Genomic DNA, 20,586 nt, shown 5'->3' on the forward strand with positions numbered 1-20,586 from the left:
TCAATTGTGGTGACACCTAAGAGTTTTATATATTTGAATTGCGCTATTGTATTGCCCTTTTATCTTAGTGCTGCACTATTGTTTTGTGATGTTTATTATTCACTGCTCAAAAAAATTGAAGGAACACTTTTTAATCAGAGTATAACATTAAGTCAATTAAACTCCTGGGATATTGATCTGCTCAGTTAAGTAGCAGAGGGGGTTGTTAATCAGTTTCAGCTGCTTTGGTGTTAATGAAACTAACAACAGGTGCAGTAGATGGGCAACAATGAGACAAGCCCCAAAACAGGAATGGTTTTACAGATGGAGGCCACTGACATTTTTTCCCTACTCATCTTTTCTCACTGTTTTTCACTAGTTTTGCATTTGGCTACGGTCAGTGTCACTACTGGTAGCATGAGGTGATACCTGGACCCTACAGAGGTTGCACAGGCAGTCCAACTCCTCCAGGATCAACAGCATGGAGGACATTTCAATAGCAAGCAGTTACTCTAGGAGAGCTGGACAGGGCTGTAGAAGGTCCTTAACCCATCAGCAGGACCAGTATCTGCTTCTTTGTTGAAGGAGGAACAGGATGAGCTCTGCCAGAGCCCTACAAAATGACCTCCAGCAAGTCACTGGTGTGAATGTCTCTGACTAAACAATCAGAAACATACTTCACGAGGCTGGCCTGAGGGCCCGACGTCCTCTAGTGTGCCCTGTGCTCACTGCCTGAACACCAGAATTGGCAGGTTCGCCACTGGCGCACTGTGCTTTTCACAGATGAGAGCAAGTTCACCCCGAGTACATGTGACAGATGTGAAAGGGTCTGGAGAAGCCATGGAGAATGTTATGCTGCCTGTAACATTATTCAGCATGACCATTTTGGTGGTGGGTCAGTGATGGTCTTGGGAGGCATATCCATGGAGGGACGTACAGACCTCTACAGCCTAGAGAATGACACCCTGACTGCCTATAGGTATCGAGATGCTAAAACCAATGGCTACTACTCTGTACTCTTACTACTTGACCTCTCCACGGCTTTTGATACTGTTGACCATCCCCTCCTCAACAAAAAAAACTCCACTCTCTTGACCTCCGAGACTCTGCTCTCTCCTGGTTCTCCTCCTACCTATCGCAGCGCTCCTTCAGTGGTACCTATAACTCTGGCTCCTCCTCTCCACTCCCTCTTTCTGTAGGGGCCCCTCAAGGTTCTGTCCTTTGACCCCTACTCTTCTCCATCTACGCCTCCTTCCTTGGTCACTTGATAAACTCCCATGGCTTTAAGTACCATCTCTATGCTGATGACACACAAATCTATCTTTCTACTCCTCACCTCACCCCTTCAGTCTCCTCTCGCATTACTAACCTACTAAGCAATAAATTGGCATGGATGTCACTCCACTTCCTCAAACTCAATCTTTCCAAAACAGAGCTCTTAGTATTCCCTCCAGCCCGTGCCCCCTCCCCTGACTTCTCCATCAAGATCAATAACCCAACCATCAGTTCCTCCCCTCATGCCAGGGTACTAAGTGTAATCCTAGACCAGGGGTGGGCAAACTTTTTGACTTGAGGGCCGCAATGGGTTCATATATTGGACCCGGGGGCCGGACCAAGAGTAGATGAATGATGTGTATGTGTCATCCATAGTAAGTATAGTAATATTCCCCCATAGTAAGCATAGTAATTAATCCCCCATATAGTAATTTATCCCCCATAGTAATTCATCCCCCATATAGTAATTCATCCCACATATAGTAATTCATCCCCCATAGTAATTCATCCCCCATAGTAATTCATCCCCCATATAGTAATTCATCCCCCATAGTAATTAATCCCCCATATAGTAATTCATCCCCCATAGTAATTCATCCCCCATATAGTAATTCATCCCCCATAGTAATTCATCCCCCATATAGTAATTCATCCCCCATAGTAATTCATCCCCCATAGTAATTCATCCCCCATATAGTGCAGCGCTTAAAACTAACTTATATACACAAATAACTGTGCTCACATACAATGGTGACACACATATAGTGAAATGACCTCAATTATAAGTGCCACTTAATGATGATCTAAGGTGCCCACATAATCACACAAATATATGTAAAACGCATATAAACAACGTATGAAAACGCATATAAAAAAAAAAAAAAAAATCCTCACTGGAAAATAATTTTAAATAATTTAAAAAGTGCTCCAAGTGTGGTGATGTAACCACACTTAATTAGATTTATCCTCAAAAAATCAAACACAAACAAAATTGTCCATAAATACTAGTGGCAAACACATGCAAAGTGCATAAAAGTGCAAAAAATGCAAAAATTTGTGCAAAACAAATGTGTCCTTATTCCACAGCAGTGCAACTCTTCCCCTCCTACGGCTAGATTGCCTCCTCACCTCCTTACATCGACCCCTAAGGGCCACACAGCATTCAGGATCTCTCTGGATCCTTATCCCCTGGAGATCAGCACTTCTCCTGCCGTCCTGGATCACTTTGAGGGTATTTCGATTACCCCCACTCAGAAGCTTCTATAGGATGATTACTCACCATCCAGTGAGCAAGAAAGAAAGAGATCCTCTAAGTGCAGTATTTTAGAGCCAAAAAAACACTTTAATGACAGTGTTTAAAAGGCATATAGCCACTCACATATTTTCATATTCCTCTTGACTCGACATGTGGGTGTGCTGCATGTAATCAGAAGGACTTCCTGGGTATACCAAGATGGCGGTTGGCGCCGGAAGTGCGTCACAGCGTACCGGAAGTTTGGCGTGCTAGCGTGCCTACGCGTTACGTCACTGTTACTCGTGACTTCCTCTGGGAGGAAGTCACGAGTAACAGTGACGTAACGCGTAGGCACGCTAGCACGCCAAACTTCCGGTACGCGGTGACACACTTCCGGCGCCAACCGCCATCTTGGTATACCCAGGAAGTCCTTCTGATTACATGCAGCACACCCACATGTCGAGTCAAGAGGAATATGAAAATATGTGAGTGGCTATATGTCTTTTAAACACTGTCATTAAAGTGTTTTTTGGCTCTAAAATACTGCACTTAGAGGATCTCTTTCTTTCTTGCTCACTGGATGGTGAGTAATCATCCTATAGAAGCTTCTGAGTGGGGGTAATCGAAATACCCTCAAAGTGATCCAGGATGGCAGGAGAAGTGCTGATCTCCAGGGGATAAGGATCCAGAGAGATCCTGAATGCTGTGTGGCCCTTAGGGGTCGATGTAAGGAGGTGAGGAGGCAATCTAGCCGTAGGAGGGGAAGAGTTGCACTGCTGTGGAATAAGGACACATTTGTTTTGCACAAATTTTTGCATTTTTTGCACTTTTATGCACTTTGCATGTGTTTGCCACTAGTATTTATGGACAATTTTGTTTGTGTTTGATTTTTTGAGGATAAATCTAATTAAGTGTGGTTACATCACCACACTTGGAGCACTTTTTAAATTATTTAAAATTATTTTCCAGTGAGGATTTTTTTTTTTTTTTTTTTTTTTTATATGCGTTTTCATACGTTGTTTATATGCGTTTTACATATATTTGTGTGATTATGTGGGCACCTTAGATCATCATTAAGTGGCACTTATAATTGAGGTCATTTCACTATATGTGTGTCACCATTGTATGTGAGCACAGTTATTTGTGTATATAAGTTAGTTTTAAGCGCTGCACTATCTATGTAATTTTGATATTTTCACTGTTTGGGTAACAGATTAAGTGTTGGCAGCTTACAGTAGGGCTATTTCCCTTTTGCGCAGGAGGATCTCTGTTTATATCCCCCATATAGTAATTCATCCCCCATAGTAATTCATCCCCCATATAGTAATTCATCCCCCATAGTAATTCATCCCCCATAGTAATTCATCCCCCATATAGTAATTCGTCCCCCCTATAGTAATTCATCCCCCCTATAGTAATTCATTCCCCATATTAATTCATCCCCCATAGTACTATTCCCCCCCAAGTAGTAGACCAAGTCCCCCCTGTGTCAATTCACTTACCTTTGCTCCGCGCGTTCCTCTCGCCGTGTTCCCGCGCCGTTCCAGTCTTCAGGGCGGACTGTGAGAGGAGCCTAGCTCCCCTCACGTTCGTCACGCTGCCCCGCCTACACACATCCTGACAGCCAATGTATCCCGCGCCGTTCCGGTCTTCAGGGCGCACTGTGAGAGGAGCCTAGCTCCCCTCACGTCCGTCACGCTGCCCCGCCTACACACATCCTGACAGCTCCGGATTAAAAGGTCCATCGAGCCGTAGTTTGCCCATTGCTGTCCTAGACTCTCATCTGTCCTTCCAGTCCCAAATTCAATCCCTGTCCAAAGTTTGTAGACTTCAGCTTCGCAACATCTCCAAGATACGCCCGTTCTTAACCTCAGAAACTACTAAGCAACTTATTCACTCCCTTGTTATCTCTCGCATTGATTATTGCAACTCCCTCCTCATTGACCTACCTCATCTCAGGCTATCCCTTCTTCAGTCTGTCATGAATGCTGCTGCCAGACTCATCCACCTTACTAACCGTTCTGTATCTGCCACCCCTCTCTGCCAATCCCTCCACTGGCTTCCCATTGCCCAATGGATAAAATTCAAAACATTAACAATAACATATAAAGCCATTTATTACTCCCCCAAATTGCCCCAAATTACATCACCAATCTTGTCTCCAAATATCATCCAAACTGTACTCTCCGCTCCTCGCAAGATCTCCTGCTCTCTAGCTCCCTTGTCTCCTCCTCCAATGCTCATCTCCAGGACTTCTCTAGAGCTTCCCTCATCCTCTGGAACTCTTTACCCCAATTTATCAGACTATCGCCTACTCTGCTCACTTTTAGGCGATCTCTGAAAACCTATCTCTTCGGGGAAGCCTATCCTGCCCTCAGCTAATAATGGAATCTTCTATTCCTCCTACCAGTCCATCCCCAACAGTTACTTCCTTTTGTACCACTAGCCCCTCCCTCTTAGATTGTAAGTTCAAAGGAGCAGGGCCCTCTTAACCCTCTTGTATTGAACTGCATTGTTGCTGTATTGTCCCCCGTTATATTGTAAAGCGCTGAGCAAACTGTTGGCGTTATATAAATCCTATATAATAATAATAATAATAATGAAATCCTTGAAACCATTGTCAGACCCTGCGTTGATGCAGTGGGTCCTGGGTTCCTCCTGGTGTACGGCAATGCCCGGCCTTATATGGCGAGAGTATGCAGGCAGTTCCTGGAGGATGAAGGAATTGATACCATTGCATGGCCCCCACGCATACCTGACCTAAATCTAATAGAACACCTTTGGGATATCATGTTTTGGTCCATCCGATGCCACTAGGTTGCACCTCAGACTGTCCAGGAGCTCAGTGATGCCCTAGGGGCCATACTAACTACTGATTACCATTTTGTGTTGATGCAATGACATTTCAGCAAAATAGACTAGCCTGCTGCATCATTTTTTCACTTTGATTTTCGGGGTGTCTTTGAATTCAGTCCTCTGCAGCTTGATAACTTTCATTTCCATCAAACGATGGGGCATCCTTACGTTCCTAACACATTACCCAGTCCATATCAGTATAGATATCCAGCATGATATTTTTTCCCATTGAGATCTGATGTGTTTTCAAAGTGCTCCTTTAATTTCTTTGAGCAATATACTATATATTATGGTATCATGCTATCTGCTATGTTTTTTGACATGCAACTGAGTCCTAGCGCATTTTTTCATTCTCATTTATAATGCTGTACACATATGGTACTCCCCCTAATTAGGTTTTTTTAGACCTTTTTTTCCCTTGCCCCTTAAAAAAATTACTTTCTGTCTATATTTATTTCAGTATTAATTTCACCTGTACAAGAAAATGCAAAATGAGCAAAGAAAATGTAATTATAGTACTGCAAAAAAACTTTTATACACATAGGAAGATTAAAAAAACACACACAGGAATTTAGGTTTATAACCTTAAAAGATCAATTATGTAGCTTAAAAGCCATAATAATTTGTCATTTTAAATTTCAAAAGGTCAAGTTTAAAACTAAGAATTTTCCCTTTCTTTCTCTTTGGCCATAGGGCTCATCTTCTACTCAAAAGGCCTAAGACAATAAACTATAGATCCAAAATGCAAACTAGTTACAAATCTCAATTTTGCTGATTTTTAAACTTGTCATACTTGCACAGTGGCTGCGTTGTCCTCGTTATCAACATTAACACTTCTGTCCTCTTTGTATCCTGCTGTAAATAAAACTCTTGAGGCTGCATTCAACCTCCTCTTCATGCTCACAAGAGCATCTGACTGTCCTGCTGAGATAATACTTACAGCCACCATAATATCTAAATGATGCCAAACTAAACTTTTTTATTCCCACTGGAGCATTTCTTGCACTTATTGGTCTCTCCTTTTGTCCTGATAAGACATTCAAGGAATTAAAAATAGTCCTAATGACAGATTTGTGGCAATAGTTCCCTTAAGAACTACCTGTGCCTAATTCAGGTAAGTGTTGATAGCATTACTGATGTGCAGCAAATTCAGGTAGTTCTTACTACCACCATGTTAAGAATCAGTCCCTATGGCAGTGGTAAATTCTTAAAAAATGGCTGCCAGTTCTCAACTGGCAGTAATTAGGACCAGCTCAGAGCAGGCCGTTCCTGGGCTAGGGACCTGAATACAAAAGCTTCCTGCACTGTGCTGTATCCCCAGCCCCATGTAGCTGTCTGCTGGACGATTCCCCATATATATGGAAATATATTTTGAAATATATTAAATATATTGAATATGGCCAAAATTGTAGCATTTCAAATATATGGCAATATATTATAGAAGAATATTTTTGTAATATATATCAAATATATTTTTCTTCCATATGGGTAATTAGTCATGTTTCTTTCATGCCAGTGCTTTGATCAGGTCAAGGTATGTTAAGGAGAATAATGGGAAAGTGAAAATATAGACCTTTCTTTGGTTAACTGAATAATTTTGCAGTTCAGGCTTTCAAGAGTGGTAGTATATTCAGCAAACGGAATCATTTATATTTTCACTCCCTTGCCACTAGTGCATCTGTGGCAGACACAAAACATTTCTTTACTGTTAGTGACAACAGCTAAAAGAAAATCATTGAGTATTATTTGTCAGCTGCTCAAATACAAGCAGAAGATTAAAACAAGGTATTACAGATTACCCTTATATGTTTATGCAATGTCTGCAAGATTTTGCAATTGAAAAAAAAAACAAGTTTGCTGGCATCAAAGTAGATGCTGTAGACTTCATTGCCCACGTCACTGATACAGTAAACACTACAGAAGCAAGTACTCAATCCTCTTCCAAGACACAATCTTCCAATCATTACGGTAAGCTTCACAGAGAAAAACACCTACTGGTTATAGCATTATAAAAAAGTGTTGCATACAAAATAAATGCATTGAGGAGTGACATAACAATATTGATCAAAAAAAGGCAACATCAGATGCTTCAAAATTAATAATTAGAGAAATAACCTAGAACAGCAATTGCCAGAAACACTTCAGATTTTTTCAATGCTTGGATTATTATTATTATTATTATTATTATTATTATACAGGATGTACGTAGTACCAACAGTTTGCGCAGCAGATCCATTTAACACAGTTTGTAAGCAGGTTGAAATGTTAGTCAGCAGCTGCTCCCTGGCTGAGAGGGAAGGGTTATTACCGGCGTCTCTCTTTTTGGTGGGCTTTTGCTTTGCTCTGCCACCCCCCTTCTTGTTCATATAAAAACAGAGGGGAGCTCTGCCCGGAGGAGTTCCAGCCACATGGGAGCAAGGACAGGCTCATAGCTGCTATGTAACCCGATCAGCCCGGAGGGGCTCTGCTCATCCTTGCTTCAGCTATCTTCTCTTCCACCTGTCCTCACTGGAGATTGCCTGCCTGAGGAGCCTGCTGACATGCCTAGGGATGCTGAGACCTGTAGTTCTTTGAAACACAGCCTGCTTCATGGGAAGCAAAGACAAAAACAGCCAGCAAGAGGGAGTGCCTTTGTTCCTGATTCCAGTATAGCTGCTACAAACCTGTGTTCTGGAGCCTTCCTCATGTTGGGGGATTGCTGAGACTTGCAGTCTTCCATGAAGATGTCAGCAATGGACTCTTACCTAAGCAGGTATGCCGGGGCAATACACAAGCCTGTTGTTAGGGACTAGGGATGTTAGGGAAAGACTGCACTTTATGTTGAACTGTGTCTTATGATTCTCATCGTGCTGCATTATTCAATTAAAATGTTTAAAGCTTTGTCATGCCTGGTCGAAAGTTACTTAAAAGAGGGCGTGGTGGTAATGGCGTATAGAAGAAAAGGGCTTTAATGTACACACACAGGGTGAAGTATTGACAAGCCATGGCTAGGGGCAAAAAGCACAAAAGAAGATTGATATGACAGCCAGTCAGCAGGAGAACAGTAGCAGCTGTGGTCTGTTATAGTAAGGGAGCGGTACAGAACCCACCTCCCATATGGTCAGTGTCCCAGCAACCTGGACTGGACCCGTGTGACAGAAACCATAGTGACCTAGCCATATGGTATGGAAGAGAAAATGATGTGACGGCATGGGGTCTGCGCTGATTCCCGGCAGGACCTGCTCTTTCACTGGGAGAAGGGTTGTGGAGTCTAGCTGGACTGGTGGAATGGGACACAGCAATGTGGTGTCTCCTTCTAAATATCGCATCCTGAGCAGGTGTATTTTTCGTGGGACTAGGAGGCAAAGAGAACAAAAGGTCCCATGTGCACCTGGCAGGTCGGCCCTGCCCACAAGTTGCTTGAATAGGTTGTTCATTTTTAACTGTGATCTTTTGCCCCTGGCAAATAACATGACATTTTAAGCTGAGCATGCCCTGACTTACGTATACAGTACTCTGGTTTGCTTTGATTCATTACAACTCCAGAGGGCACTGGGATGAATATAAAGGACGGACCACATTGTGGTTATTGTAATTTTCTTGAGTACCTATCAGCATTCTACAATTTACCTAGTAAATAAGCTAAAAACTATTTTTCTCTTGTGTGTAAATCTCCTTTATACCATACCTTACATAGCCTTAATAACTTTAAGGGGTAACTGCAATTTTGTGGGGGAAAAAAACAAAACAAATAAAAACAAAATAATACAGCATATAAAATTGCTACACAAGTCATATTATAATTGATTCTTATTAAACATTACCTTTTCTTTTCACTGGGCTGTGATTTTCTGTAAAATTCAATTCAATATGGCAGCCTTGAGGCGTTCTCTACACAGTAGGTGCATATGGAACGCCCCCCAGACATGTAATTTCCTGCTGAAATTGGCTCACTGATTTTCCCAGAATCAGTTACTCTAATGCAGGCCATAGATGGGGAGAAAAAACGGCAGATTTTTCTTTTAAAAAACGAAAATTCGGTTGCTCAAGCGGCCGACGTTACCATCAATGGTAAAAAAAATCGGCCGATTTTCATCCCTTCTACAGCTGGCAAAAAATGTCCCTACAGAGAGCTCCGCTATTTCTGACAGTTCTCTGACAGTTCCTTCACATTTACAGCGGTTGAAACATTGTATCTATTTGTTTCCATTTAGGATACAGATGTTTTTATTCGGAAACAAATAGATACAATGTTTCAACCGCTGTAAATGTGAAGGAACTGTCAGAGAACTGTCAGATATAGCGGAGCTCTCAGCAGAGATACTTTTTGCTGGACTCGAATTCTTCTTATTTTCATCCTACTTCTTCTTCTTCTTCATCCTCATCCTCTTCTTCTTCTTCTTCATCCTCATCCTCTTCTTCTTCATCATCCTCATCCTCTTCTTCTTCTTCATCATCCTCTTCTTCATCCTCATCCTCTTCTTCTTCTTCTTCTTCTTCCTCATCCTCTTCTTCTTCTTCATCCTCATCCTCTTCTTCTTCATCATCCTCATCCTCTTCTTCTTCATCATCCTCCTCCTCTTCTTCTTCTTCTTCTTCTTCTTCTTCTTCCTCCTCCTCCTCCTCCTCTTCTTCCTCATCCTCATCCTCTTCTTCTTCTTCTTCTTCTTCTTCTTCATCATCCTCATCTTCTTCTTCTTCATCCTCCTCCTCTTCTTCTTCATCATCCTCATCCTCTTCTTCTTCATCCTCCTCCTCCTCCTCTTCTTCTTCTTCTTCTTCTTCATCCTCCTCCTCCTCCTCTTCTTCCTCATCCTCATCTTCTTCTTCTTCTTCATCATCATCCTCATCTTCTTCTTCATCATCTTCTTCATCTTCATCCTCTTCTTCTTCTTCTTCATCCTCATCCTCTTCTTCTTCTTCTTCTTCATCCTCTTCTTCTTCTTCATCCTCATCCTCTTCTTCTTCATCCTCATCCTCTTCTTCTTCATCATCATCATCATCCTCATCCTCTTCTTCATCATCATCATCCTCATCATCATCATCCTCTTCTTCTTCATCATCATCATCCTCATCCTCCTCTTCTTCATCCTCATCCTCTTCTTCTTCATCAGCATCATCCTCATCCTCTTCTTCTTCATCCTCTTCTTCTTCTTCTTCTTCATCCTCATCCTCTTCTTCTTCTTCATCATCCTCTTCTTCTTCTTCTTCTTCTTCTTCATCCTCATCTTCTTCTTCTTCATCCTCTTCTTCATCCTCTTCTTCTTTTTCTTCTTTTTGTCTTCCTCTTGCAGGTCACTGCTCATGCGCAGATTTTTTATCGGTAAAAAATCGGCCGATTTGCCCACTAATTGCCGCGAAAATCGGCCGATCGGCAAAATCGGCCGATTTTTTTCCAACTTTACCGAAAAAAAAACGGCCAAAATACCGAAAAACGGCCGACCAAATCGCCCACTAACGATCCGAAAATCGGCCGATTTTATTTTCGGCCGAAAAATCGGCCGATTTTCGACCCATCTATGGCCTGCATAAGTCACAAAGACCCATTATATGCTTGTTCTCTAAGTATTGATGTTTAACCAAAATTAGTAGTTATGACACCGTCAGTTTTATTTGAAAGGACATTATGATAAAATCAATGTCAAAGAGCTGACACAAGGTGATGGAGCAAAAGTGTAAAGAGGGAACACAGAAATTGGGGAGACGAGAATTGGAACAGCAGTGGGGAGAGGGCAGAGAAGGTGTATATTGGGTACTGTAAGTGAGAAGGAGTGCAGAGCTGCAGAAGTGCATAATTATGCCAAAAGGTAACTTGGGCAACATGGCACAACTGGACTCATGAACTGGAAAATTATAGAGCTTTAGTGCTGTCCTGGAAACAGTAGTTGAAGTGTGCCAGAACTTAAGCCATTACTGCTGGTTGAAAAGGTGGGAAAATGTAGTATTAGAAATTAAACAGGGACTTGTATGTTCTTCACTTTGCAGAGTTTTTACATGTCCCTAGTGCAGTCTTCTTCCCACTAAGAACAGGGCACTTTTTTTCTCCCATTGAGACTAGGGCATTTCTTTCCTCCCATATAAGAAAAAGAGAGGACAGAAATGTGTTAGTGAAAATGTAATTTAAAAAAGCTAAAACCAAAGTATCCACTCACATGCATAATGATGATGCAATATTGGTGACTTAGCCTGAAAACATGCAATTGCTCCAAGGGAGATGACTCCAATGTGGCATCTACACACTCGCCAAACACTGGTTCAAGCAGGTAAGCCAACAGCAGAGACTTTCAGTGGAATGGGGAAGGACATGGCTAGGTGTTTCAGGGTGATACTGCCTCTTTCTCTATCCTTGTCTCTGCTTGCACTATCATTCAGAGAGTGTATGGATGTCACTTTGGAGTAATCTCCCTGGGAGCAATTGCATGTTTTCAGGCTGAGTCACTGAGGTTACACAACCATTATTAGTGTGAGTGGATACTTTGTTTTTAGTTATAATAAATTATATAATAAATAACCTTTTTACAAACATGGTTTGCACCCTCTCTTCTTCTTATATGGCCATTCACCAGTAGGATTTCTCCAAGATCCATGTGTATGAGTAGCTGCAGCTGGTGGTGCTTAAAGAGACTTTGCATATTTCGATTCATATGGATTTTGATTGACTTTTTTTCAGCCATTTGAGATGAGGACGATATCATCACTCTATTGTGCCATTTACCACATTTTTTTGTAAAGTGAAACTTCTTTCCTCTTACTAGCAACCTTTGTTGATGTATTTTTTTCTTTCATTGATGCTACGAAATTTTTACTCTTTCATTGGCCAACAATGTAAGGTGTCCATTAATACATATTCCTAACCACTGCATAGTGTACACTGTGGTTTTAGGATACAACTATACAAGTCCCACATAGCTGTTCCCAGATCTCCATTGCTATGTTTAACAATCCCTTGCATATTAGCTTTGAAGATGGTTAGAACTGACTATCATACCTCCCAAATGTCCCTGATTCCAAGGGACTGTCCCTGATTTGTAATGAAGTCCCTCTGTCCCTCTTTCCTCTTTATTTGTCCCTTATATTGGTCTGATCTATATAGCTGTATATAAAATGCACTATTAATCTTTCAAAATGCGTTTCACAGTGCTAAACCTTTCATCCAGTTTCTAAATTGCATTTGTAAACTTGAAAAGCCAGTAATAGGAATAGTAGTTGTAAAAAAAAGCACTTCTGTGTTTAACTAATCTTTTTTTTTTGTATAATTCTCATTTAAGGGGGCGTGACAGGGGGGGTGTCCTATGTCTACATACATTTGCTAATAGGTGTCCCTTATTCCCATCTCAAAAAGTTGGGAGGTATGGATTATCAAAATTCGACCCCCATATACTTCAGTGGGGTTCAGGTTTAAAGGGTAATTCCACTTTTGTTGGAAAAAAATTAGCAAATAAAAAAAAATAATATAATGTATAAAATTGCAACACAAGTAATATTGCAATTGAATGCTATTAAAAATGACCTTTCCTTTTCAATCTGCAGTGCTGTCATTTTCTTTACAATATGCAGTATGGCTACCTGGAGGCCTTCTGTACACAGATGGTGTACAGAATGTGCCCTGAAAATATAATTTCCTGCTTTTGTGACTGGCTTACTGATTTTCCCAGAAGTCTGCACTAAGATACATGTAAGATTTTTGGCATCCCCTGCAACAAAAATATCATTTTGGTGAAATACTCCCAAAGGGAAATCACGTCTAAAGGGATGCAGACCTTGCCAATTTCCTCATTAGAGCCCTGCAGGTGCAGCAGCTGAATGATAGTTATAAAACTACTCCCATACAGATTCACTCGTGGACACAGACAAACAAACAGCTATTTCTTCTGAATAACAAAAGGTTGGAATCTGCAACAACGTTTGTTAAAATCCTTGCAATGTACATAGATCACCCAAAAGGAAATGTTTTTTTTCTCAACAAAAGTGGAATTACTCTTTAGGTTTGCAATCTTCTACTTTACCTTGCAATTTGAAATCAGACACATTCTCTCTTCCCTACTACAGACATTGCGTTCCCTGGTATCTGCCATGTAGAACTAATAAGTGTTTCGCTGCTCTAACTCTCAGTTCCAACAACAATAACACTCTAAAATTGTGCCCAAACCACCTCAAATTAATTAAACAGAATATTATCAGAACTCCGAGCTACAAAATAAAGCTTACTTGATGCATCCAATACAGTGAAAAACAAATTGAAATTATTCAATATGGAAAAAGTATAAACATATACAATATAACAAGATATTTTGTGTAATATCAAAAGAAATAAGTGATGCCAGCACACCAGAATGCAATTTTAGCAATACAGTCTATATATAAACATCAAACGTGGGTCCTTGTAATATTCAATTATTCCTCTAATTTTAGTATAACACAAAGTGAAAGTCAGTAACTGATACCACAATGGCAGTGTTGTCAATCCTCCTCAATGTGCATGTAAACATAAATATCAGTCCAGATATTGTCCGACCCATGCTCAATTTATAATCACACATGATGCCTTGCCCATGCTCCACTACACTCTAAAACACGGGTGTCAAACTGGTGGCCCTCCAGCTGTTGCCAAACTACACGTCCCATGAGGCATTGCAAGATTTACAGTTCCAAGCATGACTCCCAAAGGCAGAGGCATGATGGGACTTATAGTTTTGCAACAGCTGGAGGGCCGCCAGTTTGACACCCCTGCTCTTAAACAATCAGTGCTAGTATACATAGGGTGATTTTGGTAGTAGTGACGTGGCAGCCCAGGAGTAATTTGACACTTTTAATATGGAACTATTACATACATAAACCACACATTTGTATACTGTGCTCAAGCCTGTGCCCAGCAGGCAATCTCTATGACTTCTAAGGCATTACATTGTTGCCTGATATGATCACAAATGGTTTAAATGTGTAACTGTCACCTTATGCTTATAGACTCTTAAAGTGTAAAAATTAGGTCCATCATTAGCAACATGTACAGGCTCAGAGGAACCTAAATTTTAAAATTTGTCCCAACCAGCCTTATTCTGACACTTCTCTCCTACATGTGAAAATCCATATTTTTTTGCTAGAAAATTACTTAGAACCCCAAACATTATATATTTTATTTAGCAGAGGCTGTGATAATAAAATGGTCATCATTGCAATTTTTTATGTCACACTGTATTTTGCGCATTGCAAAAAACCATAATATAAAAGATGATGTTACACTAAGTAAGTAAGATAGCTAATAGGACACACTTTAAAACTGTGCATGCTTGTGGAATGGTGACAAACTACAATACTTAAAAATCTCCAAAGGCGATTCTTTCAAAATTTATACATGTAACGGAACCTACCCCAGACTGCGCTTGGGTACTTCGGTTAGACTACCACTTCCCCGTCCGAACACCAACAACAGACACCACAGCTGACCATACAAGACTAGATGACACCAATCTTGAAGTAATCCAGAAAGTAGACTAGTTTATTTTAACACAGATACAAGATATATACACTCAAGGGAACAATCCCCCCCTCCCTGCATAATGACACAAGGCGGGGCAATCTACATTTAGTAACAAGAGACACACCAACAGACAGTCCCATTAGGAGGGAGGGCTGCTGGAGCTCCCCCCCCACCAAGCCAATACACATAAACACATACATCCCATAATAGTTTTCTCCCAAGCAAGACACACAATAGAACAATGAGATGCAACCACACGGCATTAACCAATCTACAACCCCCACCCCACCTAGATATGTCTACATAATATTAGGACAGATCACTCTGTACCTCTAACAGGCACAGGGTGACTTACACATAAGAGGGATGTCGCAGCTGCTTTCCCCTCTCATCCCCCTTGCTCTGTCCCTGCTGTCCCGGCTCTTTGAATGGGCCCCTCTCACCTCCTGCAGAGATGAAATGCATTCCTGAGACAAGCTGGAGCCACGCCAGCTCCGGCCCACCCCAGTTGCCTAGGCGACTAGGGGTCCGACAGTTTAAGAAGGGGATGCCAGGGCTCCCGGGGATTCACCGCGGTAGAGACTGAAGGAGCCCGAGCTGCGGCTGGGACCTTCGTGGCAAGGCTCTGCAGAGACCCAAGCCTGCCTAGACCCCTCTCAGAGCAGGGGAAGACTGCCTGCTAGCCACCAGAGATCCTTGAGTACATGCTCTCTCCCTGCTTCACTTGAACTGTTCCTGTGCTGACCCCACACCACCCCCCTGTTGGATTACAATTGCTACAGAGACTCACACCAAACCCCCTGTTGGATTACTTGCTACAGAGACTCACACCAACCCCCCTGTTGGATTACAATTGCTACAGAGACTCTTCCTTGGCTCTCGGTGTTGGACTATAAGTGTGTTGGTTCCTCCTTGTCGCCCTGTACTGGCGTATTCCCCCTCCCTGCAAACTCCCCTATTCAGTGACTGTCATCTGTTTGCCTCAATAAAGCTTTGTGCATTTGCCATCTACTCTGTGTGTTCTGTCTTGCCTACCTTCCCTCACAAGGGATATGGGGAGCTGAGACAGGGGTCTCCCCGCCTCTCCAAAGTGAGCTGGTTTCCATGGGCCCGCCACCCAAAGTGACTCCCGTCACAATACAGGTTACCAGTTTAGAGTTACAAAGAAGATCTAGGGATATAATTATTGCTCTCACTATAACGTTTGTGGTGATACTTCACATGTGTGGTGCGAACACTGTTTACATATGCATGCGCGACCTATGTATGCGTTCGCCTCTGCATACGAGCACAAGGGGACAGAGGCACTTTAAATTTACTTTATGATTATTTATTTTATTTGTTTTTTATTTTTACTCTGTCCTTTTAATTTTCTTATATCACTTTCATTCCTATCACAAGAAATGTAAACATCCCTTGTGATATAAATAAAGCATGACAGGTCATTATGGAAACCTCTGGGGTCTATAAGACCCCAGTTCCCTCCTCAACTCTGCAAGGCATTTGATAAAAAAAAATCATTGCTCACTTGCGGAACCACCAGATACCGGGCTCCCTAATTGCACGAGAGAGCCTGGAGAGGCACCGGCGGGTGGCAGGAGGGGGTAGACCCTTCCTGTCATTAGTAAAAGCAATGCAGCAGCTAATTAATTGCTAGTAAATTATTATGTGAGAGAGCTGTGCTTACCCTATCAACATTATAGTGAACAAGGTATATTTAAAAAGAATAAATAGAATGAAACAAATACGTACAGTATATATCCACCAAAAACAACAATAATAAATTCACATGAATATAAAACAATTAGAAATACTGTGCAAAATTCAGCAAAGTGCCTTCTGGTAATGTCCTGAGTGTGACAAAACGCAGATGGAATGTGACTTCTGGTACCACATCAGTTCATCTAATTGGAGCACACACTGGCTCTGTAGTGGATCAGAGCATCCCCTCTTCCTTCCTTTGTATTGGCAGGTCATTCCAGGTATCAGGAAAGGCACAATATTTGTGAGTGGATATATTTAAGTATTTTTTAGGATTTCATAAATATTGGTGATACACTATGATGTTTTCCAAGGTTCCTTTCTCCTGAGTTTCCTGTGGGTGTGTGGATTTATAGTCCCTGGATGGTGACACCATACATGAGAGCAACAGTTTAAAGCTTTGATGACCCACCGTAGTGTACACTCAGGGGGTCAACTTTGGCAGGTGAGTGAAAATCCTGGTGGGGGCACAAATGGTGAATTGCTGTAGAGGAGTTTCATATGCACAAAATAACTTTCATTTAAAGGCATTATCACTTACACTATATTGCCAAAAGTATTGGGACACCTGCCTTCACACGCACATGAACCTTAATGGCATCCCAGTCTTAGTCCTTAAGGTTCAATATTGAGTTGGCCCACCCCCTGCAGCTACAACAGCTTCAACTCTGGGAAGGCTGTCAACAAGGTTTAGGAGTGTGTCTATGGGAATGCTTGTCCTTTCTTCCAGAAGCGCATTTGTGAGGTCAGTCAGTGATGTCGGATGAGAAGGTCTGGCTCGCAGTCTCCGCTATAATTCATCCCAACTGTGTTCTGTCGGGTTGAGGTCAGAACTCTGTGCAGGTCAGTCAAGTTCCTCCACCCCAAAGTTGTTCATCCATGTCTTTATGGACCTTGCTTTGTACACTGATGTGCCGTCATATTGGAACAGGAAGGGGCCATCCTCAAACTCTTCCCACAAAGTTGGGAGTATGAAATTGTCCAAAATGTCTTGGTATGCTGATGCTTTAAGAGTTCCCTTTACTGGAACTAAGGGGCCAAGCCCAACCCCTGAACAACAACCCCCCACCATAATCCCCCCTCCACCAAACTTTACACTTGGCACGATGCAGTCAGGCAAGTAGTGTTCCCCTGGCAACTGCCTAACCCAGACACATCCATTGGATTGTCAGACAGAGAAGCGTGATTCGTCACTCCAGAGAGCATGTCTCCACTGCTCTAGAGTCCAGTGGTGGCATGCTTTACACCACTGCATCTGATGCTTTGCACAGCACTTGGTGATGTAAGGCTTGGATGTAGCGGCCATTGAAATGCATTCCATGAAGCTCTCTACACACTGTTGTAGTGCTAATCTGAAGGCCACATGAAGTGTGTAGGTCTTTAGTTATTGGCTTTGCAGACAGTTCGCAACTTCTGCGCACTGTGCGCTTCAGCATGCGCTGACCCTGCTCTGTCATTTTATGTGGCCTTCCATTTCGTGGCTGAGTTGCTGTTGTTCCCAGTTGCTTCCACTTTGTTATAATACCAGTAACAGTTGACCGTGGAATTTTAGTAGTAAGGAAATTTGACGGAGGGACTTTTTGCACAGGAGGCAACCTATCACCCTACCGCACTTGAATTCACTGAGCTCCTGAGAGCAACCCATTCTTTCACAAATGTTTGTAGAAGCAGTCTGCATGTCTAAGTGCTTGAGTTTATACACCTGTGGCCATGGAGGTGATTCGAACACCTGAATCCAATGATTTGGGGGGGGAGTCCCAATGCCTTTGGCAATATAGTTTATGTAGCTGAAGCACGCAGGCACCTTTGCACATTCTCACTTTTTGGCTGAACTATTTATACACTTTAATGTTTTTTGTATGCACTTTGCTGATTACTACATGGTATTTATAATTGTTTTATAGTCATGAGATTTATGATTGTTGTTTTTGGTGGATATAAAAAATGTTTTCAGTCTATTTATTCTTTTTCATTATAGCTTTTTTCACTATAATTTTGATAGGCTAAGCACAGCTCTCACACATAATAATTCACTTACTATAAAGGTATATGGGATCATAAACCTTTTAAGAGCAGCAACGACCCGGAAAAATATTACTCACCTTTGCGCGAGTGACATTCACTATTTTTGGATTAATTAGCCGCTAGGGTTGCTTTTACTGTGTAGAGCTTTGCTGGCAGGAAAAAACCTATACTGGGGTTATGGCTGATAGCTGCAGCCATAACCCCGATATAACTGCTTGAAGTCAATCAAGTACATGTACGTGATTTGGCGGCAAGTGGTTAAAGCAGACCCTCACTTTAAAATTAAACTTTGCTGCAGTCTAATCCTCCCCCATCCACAATCAAAAATGTTTTTCATGGCTGACCCACCGCCTGCCTCATCCCTGCCTAGGCAAGAATGCCATAAGTTCTCCTGTAAACTGTATTTGAGCATTCACCAGATATGATGATAGCAGGTCAGTACTGGTCTTCTGCATAATGCTATGTGTAGGCAGCATTAGCATTTGGCAAATAACATAAGTTAAATAAGTGTATATACAGTATTATTATTATTATTATACAGGACTTATATTGCACCGACAGTTTGCTCAGTGCTTTACATTAGTACAGTGTAAGCATCTGCTTCAATTTGGTATGAAAGCAATAACTGTGTTGCAGTATCAGTTATTGCTTTAGAATGACACAGTCCTGTATTGTAGACTGCGTTTGTCCTAGAGATTGGAGAGCTCACAGGCCCTTTAATTTGTTACTACAGCAAAATGTGATGCACAGCATGTCAGGTCTTAGAGGAGTTGATTGCTATTTGTACTGTTACATTTTAAAATATACTTCGGACTGGAATAGGTGTCCTGTAGACACTTCTCTTCCAGTCTGAAACATTCAAGTGGCAGTTATAATTGTAGACTGATGATATACGAGGAGTATTTAAACATATCTTTGACTGCAGCACAAAATCTGGTAAATTATGGACCCATTTCTAATGATAAAATAAAGGTAGCTTCAATTGTCAAGGGAAATACATTAATCCTGGGTGTGCACACTAATCATTTTTATTTCCAGTTATGTTGAAGGGGATTCAATCATCTGAACATAAACACAACAGCAAAGCCTGAAAGTATTATCTATCAGCTTTCTTGCTGCAGGTTTATTGGTTAAGATTTCACTCTTTTACAAGTTTTAATTACTCAGGAGGGTAAATGCAATTTGCAGATTTTCCCTGATGAGTCTCATAATGAAATCATAATATATTTAGCAAGTGAATAATAAATATAAATGATCAATTATAGCAGTGAGTTTGTCTTTACTTACTTTACTTTATGCTGATTACAGTTCATGTATTATTTCAGGACTTGTGGACACTAGGGATGAGTAAACGGAGCAAAGTTCAGTTAAGTGGACATTTGGCAAACCTGACGGGAAGTCAGGTCTGAACATTTTTTAATTTGTAACCTTTTGTTAAAATAGTGAATGGGTAGCTGGCCACTGCCATGGGGGACATTTATCGATGCCTAAACAAAAATTCCATTCAGATGGAAGAGGGTCTTTTATTGCTGCCTATAGGGCAACATGGGAAATATACAAATCTTTTAAAGAACATGACTGGGGATGCCTTAAATCTGCACATGAAGTTACAAAATAGTTTGAGTTAACCCTTTAAAATTTAAATAAAAAATTAAAAATATAGTATGGAGTTCCCCTTAAAATTTATTCCAGACCTTCATCGAATCATGCAGCCTACACATCTATTAAAGGGAGGGCCAGAAGTATGCTCTCTCATGCCAAACCATACCAGGCCACGTTTCTTTCAATGTTGGAAGGCTAACTTGCAAGGGGGGCAGCAAAACCCCCCATCCCCATCATATGTCCATGTTGATGTGACATGGGGCTCATCCCCAAAACCTGTCCCAAAGAATGTGAGAGTTTATGGGGGAAGCATAAGTAGATTAGGTGGTGTAGTGCTAATACCATGTGATACTTGACATAAAAAAATCAATAAAGGACTTAATATTAAATGGGTGAA

This window comes from Staurois parvus, unplaced genomic scaffold, assembly GCF_062004578.1.
Source record: "Staurois parvus isolate SC_StPar_1 unplaced genomic scaffold, SC_StPar_1.0 ptg000639l, whole genome shotgun sequence".
NCBI classification, from domain to species: Eukaryota; Metazoa; Chordata; class Amphibia; order Anura; family Ranidae; genus Staurois; species Staurois parvus.